This window comes from Solea solea, chromosome 12 (assembly GCF_958295425.1).
Source record: "Solea solea chromosome 12, fSolSol10.1, whole genome shotgun sequence".
Taxonomy (NCBI): domain Eukaryota; kingdom Metazoa; phylum Chordata; class Actinopteri; order Pleuronectiformes; family Soleidae; genus Solea; species Solea solea.
The window spans coordinates 16,337,298-16,349,791 of record NC_081145.1 but is presented as its reverse complement, the minus strand read 5'-3'; positions in this window follow the sequence as shown (position 1 = coordinate 16,349,791).

Sequence of the window (12,494 nt, the reverse complement as noted above, 5' to 3'; positions counted from 1 at the left end):
TGGCCTTAGCCTATATCAATATAAAAACCCAAAGTCTGAAAAAAACATCAAGAATGTTCATTTGTTTACTATTATTTATAATATATTCTACTCTGTATTTCTAAATAATTGTGTCTTGTGAGTCCATTTGAGCTGGGCATGCTGTCTATGCCTTGTTCCCTTTGTTTTACATTCTATGAAGTATCTTTTTACGAAACACACTATAAACAACCTGAAATCCCTTGAGAAAAACAAGTGCAATTTCAACAATATTACGCCTAAGTTTACCATTTACACATGTGCATTACAATGTACAGATCACAGTGGAGCTACAAAGGGACAAAACATTTAGTCACAGGTATTCGGAACTGAAAAATATTGTACTTCTCATTGTAATTAGATTCTAATCATAATGTGAAATTTTCACAAATTCATCCTGTGGGCCGGATTGGACCCTCTGGTGCGCCGGTTCTGGCCCGCAGGCCGTATGTTTGACACCCCTGCTCTAGAGATTAGATTTTTAGAACAATGCTAAGCATGTGGATCCAATGTGTTCCCATTTGTCCATGTTGCCACCAATAGGGTATTGTGACAATGCACATTATATTTTCCCACACAGTCTGTGTAATATTACCCCCCAGGTACAGAGGGGAAGGTAAGGCAATCCACTGAAAAGATGCCGTACTGACACAATGTTCTAGGATGATCAAAGATCTGAGAAAAATAGCCATTATCCATAAATCAGTTACCACAATACAGTATTGAAGACTGAGGTTTGTGTGGCACAGCTGCTCTCTGTAGATTTCTCTGCACTGATTCAGCCTGACGTTTGCGCTCATTTCATTACATCATCGCGATCCAAAGTATTAAACTCACCTCCTGTGGCTTCTGCACATCAGTGATGCAACTTAGCCGATGTGATGACAACATAAATGAAGCTAAAACAAAAACAAATTGTCTGGCAGACCTGTAAAGAGCCATCTGACCGGCTGCCATCGATTTAATGTGTGACCTTTGGCCTTCATGGTTCACTCTTTCATCGGAAAACAGTGCGTTACATCTCCAGCCGAGACGGGTTACGACTGAGTGACCATCACAAATGTCTGAGCGTGCGTGAATGTGTCTTAAGTAAGAACAGGTTTAGTCAGCTCAAACCTGTCAGTCTCTCTTTACGGAGTCTGGGCATTAAGCAAGTGAACTCAGCACTGTGACAGATTTTATGCAGACCAGATGCTCTCAGCTACTATTATAACACTTCACTGCAACCACTCAGCTTTATCAGCGCTACACTTATAATTACCTCAGCCAAGGAGGTTATGTTTTTGGCCGTGTTTGTCTGTCTGTGAGCAGCGTAACTCAAAATGGCCCCGCATTTAAAGAGTTTCCACATTTTTACACTTAAGTGTGTGGGGCTCTTCCCCCTTTCACACCCCATCCTTCACCTCAGGTGGACAGTGACAAAGGACACACACATAGTCAAGCAGACCTAAAAATACTATGTGCAATACAGGTCATTTTAACACCAGAGCCAAGTATTTTACATGGATTTATTGATATTGGACTTGATTATTCTGTTCTAGGCAGCACTGCGCTATGTTTACATGCACAGTTTAATCGAGCTGAGGCCGTAGTCCGACTAAGACAGGCAATCGAACAACTTGTAGAGTCAGAGTAAACATGTGGAGGAGAAAATGGATTCATTGGCCGTGTTTACGCCTGACTCTGCCTCCGTAGATGGCGCTGTATCTCTCTATAAGCTAGTGCATGTTGAATCTGTTGACCTTTATGTCACAGAAAAACAAACAAGCAAATGGTGAGATGGATCGTGCCGTGCTTCTGTGAGACAAATTATACGGAGCGCGGCTGTAGTTGCTGTGTTGTCCAAACACGCCACTGCTGTATGATTTCCGGCAACGGTACTGCAGCCTATACGTCGTCTCCTTCTGAACATGGTATGATGTCGTCCATCCTTCTGCAGAACTGCAAGTCAGTCTCTTGTCCGATTAAACGCATACATGCAGGAGTAATTGGACTATGAATCGCTTATGTTAGTCCGACTAAGACTAGCTCGATTTTAGTCAGACTAGCTTGTTTACGTTACATTAAGAAACCGAATTATCATCTTAGCTCAACTGAAATCTGACTTACAACATGTATGTTAACACACTCACTGAGATGAGGAACCGTTTGTTACTGCCCCTTTGAGGAGGATTTGAGTAGTGAGGTGTGTATATTGTGCGTTTGTAACACCGCACTGAAGCTACTATCATTTCAGCCCAATTCATTAGTTTGAGGAGCCATTTTGCCTTGGAACAAGATGTACAACTGGCTAGACCTGAATGTCACTTATCTCATCTTTCTTCAGAGATTATCTCCAGCTTATCTAATGGGATATTTATGGCGGTGTTGTAAAAAAAAAGAAGCATCATTCGCATGGCTTTGAACCATAAAGATGCTCAGCATACTTTTTAAGTGCATCACACGTTTCACGTGGCATGTTTTTTTTTTCTTTTTCCTCCTGATTTTAATGACACAGAACTCGATTCTGATTGCTGTGTATCAAACGTAATCCTGGGGAATAGCTGAGCGTCAGAGCATCCATTGGTGATCAAACCAAAATAGTTTTCCTTCCACAGCTGTTTTGTGTTTGTTATGCAGTGTGACAGAAGAGCGGCGCATGTGTTGGTTTAGAGATTAGGACCTTAGGTCCCATTGCCAAGGTAAACTCCCGAAGCCAACTTCTTCTCACCTACAAATCGGCTTTAATCAAAGATTGATTGATTTATTTCATAATTCCCATTTACTGCACAACTCTTTGTGTGTTCTTTTCGCTCTTCGGCCTGTATCTAGTTGAACTTTATTCCTTATTGGAGGATTTCCTCTATTAATTATTGAAAGAAAATTCCCAATGTGAGCCCATGTGTTTTCAGCTGTGCAGAAACAATAACAGGACATTTCTCAAAGTCACGCCACTGACTTGAAGACCCAGCTTTATTAAGCCTGTGGGTTTGGCGTATTCCAGCTACATTTATATTCTCCATGTGTAAAATGTTCACCCCTAGAGTTATTTGATATTTGGCACAAAATGACAGTAATTTAGCCGTCTGGGAGATACATGTCTGTGATATCACTATGACTTTGGTTGCCAGGTTGGGTGAGGATATTTAAGTGTTAGTGTGGTCATTATCATGAGGTTTGCTCTGCTCTACATGTTTTCTCTAATTGTATGTCTGCATTTTGCTGGCGCTCAGTCATTAAGTTACAGTTTGTGTGTACACTTGCAAGTATTTCATTCAAACCATGCAGACTTTGACTTCCTGTGACCTAGATGTGTGTGATATAGATTGAGGGTCTTTGTCTTGTGTAGTTTTGATTGTGTAAGTGTTGTTTGTTTCACTACAAAGTAGGGACTTCTTGATAAGGTTTAATTTTGCTTATGTATTGACACAAAATAAATGTGTTATGTAATGTTTCATTGATATAGGTTGTAAAACAGTGTAAACAAAACCCAATGGTGAAAAAAAACATAAAAACAATTATACAAAAAGATATATACCACAGAAACAAATTGAATTAACAAACTTCACTCTAACCCCATTTGCATTATTTGTTAATGGATTTGTGTTTGCTGGCACAAAGAGAGAAAACAAACCAACATTCTTCAATGCAACCAAACAAAACAATTTCGGCGTGTGTGTGTGTGTGTCTTTCTTTTTCTGAGTTTACACAGGAAATCTCTAGTCCAAACAAAGGCAGGAAAACAAACAAACAAGTGACCAGAACAGAGACTGATGGCTGAAGGCGAAGGCAGGATTGGTCAACAGAGCAGCTGGGCCTCTTGACCAGTCACATGGCCGCTGTCCATACTCAAACACTGCTGGCCAATTAGGGACCACTGGTCATTCCATAGCCCCAAAAGGCCGAACTCGACTCAGTCAACCCAAATTGTTGAGCAACCTGCCACAGAACGACAAATGGCATCACATTACAAAACCAAATAAGCTTATTCATGGGCTGCAGATGCAGTGAGTCAGTTTGGTCCTGATTGGTTTCTATTGTATCTGAAAGATCCCACTCGTCTCTACATGAAGTGCTGCCACAATAACATGCTTTTTTGCCTTCTGTTTGGCTCATTGATCAAACATTTTGTGACTACTAGACCATTAAAACTGACATGCCACAATAAGCCTTTGTAGTCTCTAACTGGCTCTTGCTCAAGCTCTCCCGAAATAACTACAAACACTGAAACAAGAGAAAGCAGGCTTGCATAAAGCATGGTAATTATGGAATTGTTACACAGTAGGTCTTGACGTAATTGCTGTTGGCCTCCATCCCTACACCTCTATTGGGGTTTATCGTTTGTTTGTCATCTCTCCACAGCCTAAGCAGGAGGGAATGCAATAAACCCCTTCAAACATTTGGTGAATGCCTTCATTTTTCATGGTATGAGCACGTATATTTGTCTAAGTCTCACCTGAATGAAAATCAGACAACCGTAATCCTTTAGAGTATGAAATACTTGGAAATTAAACTTTTCAACACTGGAGTGTTATTGGATGATATAACAAGACTTTTCCTTTTGTTGCATTTTTTTTTTTTTTTTAATTTCCATTTAGAAAATCAAGGTCCATGAAGGTGCCATATTCCTTGCCCGTCTGTGGTTAAAAAAAAAAAAAACATCCCAAAAGAGTATACATAAGAATATAGTAGAAAAACAAATAAAATGTAAGGAATATTATTTCAGAACATTATAGAACAGTGTAACCATCTAACTAACCCCATCTAACCCTTGGGGGCCCCTGTCCTGCATTTTTAGATGCTCCAAAACACCTGTTTTTGCGATATTACCGTAGATACAGGAGAACATGGAGCCATATGACTGTACTTCTTGCCTTCCGGAACTGCACTGTCGTTTTGAGCATTGCAGGCCTCTGCTGATTGGTCACATTTTTTTGTTATGTAACTGGATCTCTGCTGATGGCCGCGGTAATGCATGGCAGCATGGTTTCGGATGTGTGCGGGGGTTACCAAATATACTTAAAGGGTAAAGGGTTAATGCTAGAAATGTTTACAAGAATGGTTCGATGACACCATTAGTACTCTTAGATATTCTTAGATATAGGCACTTATTAATTAGCTTTAGAAATTGTGAGATTGCTGCGGTGTCTCCCTGTACCCAGAAGACAGTTTACATATGCAATGTGTTTCGGCACGTTCAGTTTGTCTTCATATACTTTGTTTTTGTCAGAGATGCCATTTCTAGTACAATGCTACACATGCTCTTCCAGCCATTAGCATTAATGTTTGTAGTGATCTTTACTTTTTAAAACTGGGATCAGTGCTGAATATAATAGTTAATATTATCCACTAGATCATCTAAATGATTGATTGAGAGACAAAGAGGGTGAAGTTTTTGTTGTTTATGGCATGTCTGTGATGTCACAATACAGGTGAATAAACCCCCCAAAATAGGCATGGATAGAAATATGATGACAATAAAATGAAGGTTTTGTTTATAAAAGTACAATAAGCACTCTCGCAGGTTACCTGTGTCCTTACATTTAACGCTGGTTTAATGAAGGTGCTTCTATATCTGTACAATAAGACATCAACATTTGGTTAATTTGGAAGTATTTGCAGGTATTGTGCATGTGCAGGGGAACGTCTGAGGGACCAGCTGATCGTATGCAACACACTCCCACTCCCAGGTTTACTGATTAAGAGAGGTTTGTCTGCTTCCAGGCAGGACAACCAGAGACTTTTTTCCATCTCTGTGTCTTCCCTCAGCCTCTCAGTCTTATCCCAGATATCGCAGGGCTTCTGCTATTAATTCCCCAGCAGAGGAGTGAAGCTCCTTTAGGCGCGCTGCATTCCCCAGCCCGGTCTTCTGTCGCCTGTGAGATAGCGCAGAGCACACAACTTGCACTACGATTAAGATTCTTTATGTTACCCAGATAAGGAACATGAGAGGACCTCTGCTTTCTCTCTTTAATGTCTCTTTTCCTTCCTCTTTCCCTCTGTCTTCTCTGAGGACTCCTGATGCTCTTGGGTTGGATTAGCTCCTTCTCTTCTTGTGTCTGATCTGTCAGACTTTGTCCAGTCAGAACTAGCAATCTGACTTTAGTGTTTGGCGGCACTTTAGCCTCATTTCAAACATGCGGTAATCTGCAGTTCGGTTTGCCATTTGGAATAGTAGACCGCCATCTGCCTTTTGTTTCCACAGCAAGGTGGGGCCCGGATATGTATATTATAGAGCTAGTTACGCAGTCACTTAAATATATATATGTATATAAATATAAATTCCACAAAGAAGAATAATGTGACAGTAAACAAAGAGCAACAATGGAGGACATCATACCATGTTCTTCGTGGCCTGTTATTACAAGAAGAAGACCAGCTTTGTTTGAGAGGAGGCACACTGCACAGAAAAAAACCACCGCCTTCTTTTACTACTCAGACTGCAGTGTGTCGAACTCCACCCTGTAGGAGATGAACCAATGAGCTTGATACCCCAATGGAAGGGTGCCAAAAGCTGGGACATGTCGAAATGTTTGTTAGTACACTTCAACATTTGATAATGGAAATGCAAACAGCGTTCCAAACTGTGCCACTTGGAGGAAACAGGGCTGTTGACACCTCCTTTTGGACAACCAATACTGAAATTTTAGTGAATTTATTCACTCAGCATGAGTAAGCTTAAGAATTGAAATGGCTGAGAGCTATTGCCTGGAAGCTGTTTGTGATTTTTTTTCTTCTTCACCCTGCCTGGATATAATCCCTTTACAGCATTATCCACTCTTAACTTGGCAATGGGAACTATTTGCAGAGGGCCAACCCAGTGGATTGTGTCTGTTTCCCTCATAACAGTGCTGTAACATCTTCAACTGCAATCCTGTGCAGCTTTCAGCAGCACTAGGCTGTAATTTAATGTGTGCCTGTGGAATTCAATGCTGGGTCATATTGCTCCACTAAAATACCATCAACAGCTTTGTTCCGCCACAAAAAAATATACATTTGCAAAAAATGAGGCCAGACAAACTTGCAGGCAACACATGCCTTTTTTACAGACTTGTTGGGGCTTAAAAAGACCAGATAACCAGACTGACTGACTGGCTTGCTTGTACTATCAGCACTTGTAGGCACAGGTTTATGCATTTCCCTTCAACTTGTGGCACCATGGTCATGGAATTTGCTCTGATGAAAGGTGCCTGTATATGCAAGGATTTTTCATGCTCTTGTACATCACTATCCTGAGGATCATCAACCTGGGGCTGTGCCAGTTCAAGTCTGTCTCCACCTCTGTAAGATGGGCTGATGGGGGGAAGGTTTTTTGGGGGGTGGGTGTGGTGTTGGAAAAGTGGAGGAAGGTAGCAGCCCCTCAGAGGAATCTGTGCCATTCTCCAAGTTCCTTGCTAGGCAACCGGCTTCAGAACATCGTGTTTCATTTGGAGTTGCTAGTTTGTCATCACACAGCATGAGTTTTTTCCCCCAAATGTAATACTTTGGTTACTTTCGCTGCACCAAAAATGCATTCAACTCTCATCTCTTTGTCCATTCATGCATCACTCTCCCTCCTTCCAATGCTGTGTCAGATGGAAATGCGCCACTGACAGATCTTTATCAGCAGACCCATCCTTGCACAGGCTCGCCATTTGCCTTTGCTGTTTTCTTACCGACCAAGAGCCGGGGAGCCAGGATGATGGGGTTGTGTGTGCTTCCCTCTGCAACCCTAATGTGAAACCGGTGTAGTTGTGGTCCTGACAATCACTTTCCACTACACTAATATTGCTCTGGACGATAATAACATAGGTTCCCGCCTGGGGGACATCACAATGTGGTCAGGATCAGCCACAGATAGTTGTGTCTGTGGAGAATATAAACAGCAGATATGTCAAAACAACCTCTGGACAAGTAAACAAGAGCGAGGGAAATACTGAGAAAGTTAAGCCGAGTGAGACAACTGGCAAGAGTTAAGGACAGATGGAAACAGACAATGTTGTCCTTGACGGTGTGATCGTATTGGGTGATGTGAGTGGAAGGCATGCTGAGCATTACGTACAACACAAGGCCGTAGCTAAGAGGTGTCCCCTTTCATCTCCTTGGGCTGTGAGGACGAGCTGGATCAGTCTCAGGACTCAGACTCAAAAAAGACTCTGCTCTACCCAGAATGCACAGTCACTGCAAATGCCTCTCAGTTCCCTCTATCAGCAGCAACAACAAGGCACATAGGTAAAGCCGAATGCTGGTGATGTCGTGTTTTTAGACCCTTTTACATCATTACTCCTTATCCCATTTACACTCATGGTATTTTTTCTTGTGTAAATTGTTCTCTAACAACGAAGATTATAGTCAAATAAGACATTTACAAACTATAATAGAGTTATAAAGTAACTGCTGAGAACCGACAGAGCAAGAAACATGAGCATGTCGTAAAAGACGTGAGAAATCACCACATTTTTACAACCAAACAGCTATTACAGTAAGTGGTTTGTTGATCGATGTAAGTGTAAGAAAAATTGTTTTTTTGAACAAACAATTGTGGCAAATACTGACGCTGATGGACCGCTCCATCTGATTTCAGAGCCATAAAAATGTTCTTTTATAATGCCTAAGTGGCTTTTTGTCATAGCAGTGGTGAACATGCCGCTCTGAATATGCGTCTGCTGAACAAACACCGTTGACCTCATGTTTGATGGAAGGATCCCAGAATAGATGGATGACAAATCCCAATGCAGCATCTTTCTGTCTCTGGTCTTACTTTCTGGTTCATGTGTATTCACCACCTCCACACACATGCCTGGTAAATTCTCCACACGAGGACATTTGTCTGTCAATCCCTGCCTCCTTAATCAAAAACCCACTCTATCTGTGAATGTCCTCTAGTTTCATCTGAGCATCCCTCACTTCGTTGGGATTTAATGATGTGGGGACTGTGAAAGAAAGCTGCACCCTGTGCATGACTTCTGTGCTACTCCTAGTGACGGAGCTATTACTATTGTCATGGCACTTCATTACCATTTCCACTCTGTGACTTCTATTGCACACTGCTCTCATTAAAACTGTCACCAGAGATAATTCACTGGTTCAGCCTGAAAAAAAGCCAAACTTGTGGCCTTTGAGGCACAGATCGATCTAATCACCAAATACAACACATCATTGTGAGAATTACGTAAATGTGATATCCAATTAAAGCGACGCGATGTAGGATTTCAGCCTTCAAATAACAGAGGTACATCGACTCATGACAGAGTGAATTGCACCTCTGCTAAATCCTGAGCAGGTCTATATCACCTGCATTGGCACTTTACGGCATTCGTCACAAAAATGTGCATAAAATAAGCAATAGTTTTATATAAGCTGGGTTGAAAACATAAGCTATTCAAACTATGGCAATATTTTTCTTTTGCCGTTTTTTGGGGGGTTGGTTTTTGTTTCTAATACATTGAAAAATAAAACTACGTAATCATATTTGTATAAAATGCTATAACATAGGCTAATTTACTTTGTTCTGAAGACATGGTGGTTGTTTGCTTCAGAGTTCAACGGCATGTCAACAAATGCACATACTACCGGGACATCGTTCCTACATTGAGGTTTTGTGTGTCCGTCCATATGTATGCTTTTACATCAAAGTCCCTGTAGGCATGACACTCCATTTAAAGATATAGGCTAAATGGTAGTTCTGGTTGCATAACAGGTAGAAACACAGACACACACTGGTTTCCATGACTTCAGAAGACATTGCATTGACTTCACCCTACAATCCTAACCTGAACCTCAGCCTAACTTTAAAACATGTCTTCACCTTAAAATGCAGTAATATATGTTATGGGGACTTGATTGTTCCCCATAATGTGACTGTGAAAACAGATTTAGGTCCCCACAACATAAGCAATACCAGGTACACACACACACACACACGCGCTGATTGCTCTGGTACATTAACAGTCAGTCGTCTGTGATGTTCAGACAAACACTATTATAATATTTATGGCTCATTATCAAAAGCCGCCATGTGCAGGAAAGTTAGATAAATGTTTTCAGGTGAAATGACACGTGACTGAGAAAGCACTGATGGATGGTGACCATCTGATGAAGCACATCAATCAAACACTTGTTATCTGTTTCCTACATTAAATATTGTCCATGAACTGTGGCCTTGAGCAGAACGAAGGCTGCGATTTTCAAGAACTTGCTCTTCATTCTCTTTAAATATGCTTAGTCATATTTTTGTGATTGAAGTTACAAAGCTGCCCCTTATTACTGGATATATATTCCGTACCATTGGAGTGGAAATACGTTAGTGGTTACAAGCACAGCTAATGTGAAAGCGCTGGTTTTCCACTTTTGGAAGATGACGTCCCATACAATAGTGAGACTTTCATGTGTGGCTAACATGTTGTTGTTGATATGGCAGCGCACGGGATGTGACACTGTAGTCTGCTGCTGGAAATCCTTGCAGAAGAAGAGGGGGAGCTGACGTAAGGGGGGGGGAGGGGATGGGTTCCGTGATCGGATAACGATCAGATCTTGATGTGGACACCGGGAGAGACAGAAAATAAGAGACACAGAGCTAAAAGAGACAGTGAGTGTGAGAGTGCTGGCACTAGGCCTGTGGCAGCATAAATAAGCAGTGGTTCAGAGTTAATCTGAACCAGCCCTAAATATAAACTTTATTAAAGAGGAAAGTTTAACTTTAACTTTACATGTAGGGAGAGTGTCTGCCTCCCGGACCCAATGTGGGAGCTGGTATTCAGGAGAGTAGCTTGGTATCTGAAAGCTATTCTTCTCTTAGAGACTCTGGGAACCGCAAGCAATCCTCCATTTTCAGAGTGGAGTAGTCTATTTTGGTCATAAGTAATAATCAGCTCTTTGAGATATGATAGGGCCTGATCACTGAGTGCTATTTATGGGCATATAAAGAGGTTGTAGTCAGGCATTGCTTTTCTCCGTTTGTTGTGTTCTGGAATTGTTGTGGTTTTTTTTTTTTTCCTCTTCTCATTGTTTCGTGTTTTTCTATCTCAAGGGCTTAATCCTAACAACATTTCATAACCTGACTCATGAAACCGCATGATTTGCATAACGTCCTTCTCACCACTCGTGCTCAGCAAATCTCACTTTGCACTTAAGTGTTGTTGCCTTTCTTTGTAAGCGTGTCGCACAAAAGAGGCAGCAACCACTTGGACATCAGTTTGACCAAACTGTGCGCAGCTGTCAGTGGAACAAAAGGGTGTCGCCCGCTCAAGTGCTATAGCGTAACGTCTGTGCATACATCCCTGCCAGCTTCTCCCTCTCTTGTTCAAGTGCTTATCCGTCATTTTACCCCAACACTCCTTCATTGTCTCCTGCACAGTCAGAGTGGCGCGGAGTGATGCGAACACCCAAGAGACTGACGGCCTCGAGCACAACTGAGGTTGTCATCACCCTCCATTTTTCCTACTTCAGGAGCGAGGCATTTTAGACACTTGACTATGGGTCACATGCACAGTCACAGTCGTGCAGACACGCAGCCAGCACGGTACACACACACACACACACACACAACTACACTTTGAGGAGGTGTAGTTGTCTGTCAGAGATGTGTTCATCATCGCGGATATAGTCTGTCACCATCCTAATGGATTGGGATTTGAAAATATGCCAGCAAGAGAATGAATAAGTGCTCTCTACAGCTCAGATGGAGGGAGCTTGTTTAAGCGTGTGCATTTTCTACAGGCACTTTCTGATGTAGACAAATCGTGCTCTTTTAGCCTGCAATGAAAAAGCAATTGAGTTGGACAAAGAGGATGATCAGGCCGAGATATATGCACATTGTAAACTAGGAGCATGATTCATTGTCAGGTTTACATGTTATTCTGGGTTATATGAGGCAGCGGTTTATGCCAGAAAGGGAGCACAGGCCTGGAGAAGATCACACAGCAAAAAAAATATTCATTTCCAAAAGGTATATTCTTTCATAAAAAAAAAAAAACACATCTTAAAGATCATTACTCATTTTTTGAATTGCTTGAAATGGAAATACTTACTTTAGTCTGAGACCTTAGCAAAAAAACTCACTTAAAGTCACTGTATCTGCCCAGGACCGAAAGGCAAACAGACAAAGCGAGCTTGCAGTAGCAAGTATGGTCTCGTGTTGTTATTGAAAACCAAACCAGCACTAAAGAGAGCGACAATAATGGAATTGAATTCACCAGGGTATCACACTAAAATAAAGCTCATGACTATTCGACATGTCAGTAACTGGATATCTTTCTCCTGAGGCATCGTTAACTTGCTAACTTTCAGAACACACACACACTTTCCAAATGCATCTAGTGTTATCTCTTGTTATTATATATGGCAACAAGGTCAATCTATATTTGATCTTAAACAGTGCAACTCTAAGCAAGCTTGTAACGTCGCTGAACTGTGCATAAAAGCAAAAGGTGATGTTAGCTTTGAGCAGGTCAGCCATGAGGAGGAATTATTGACAGGGGGATAAAACTTTTCAAACCCCTCTTCAGCACGAACACCAC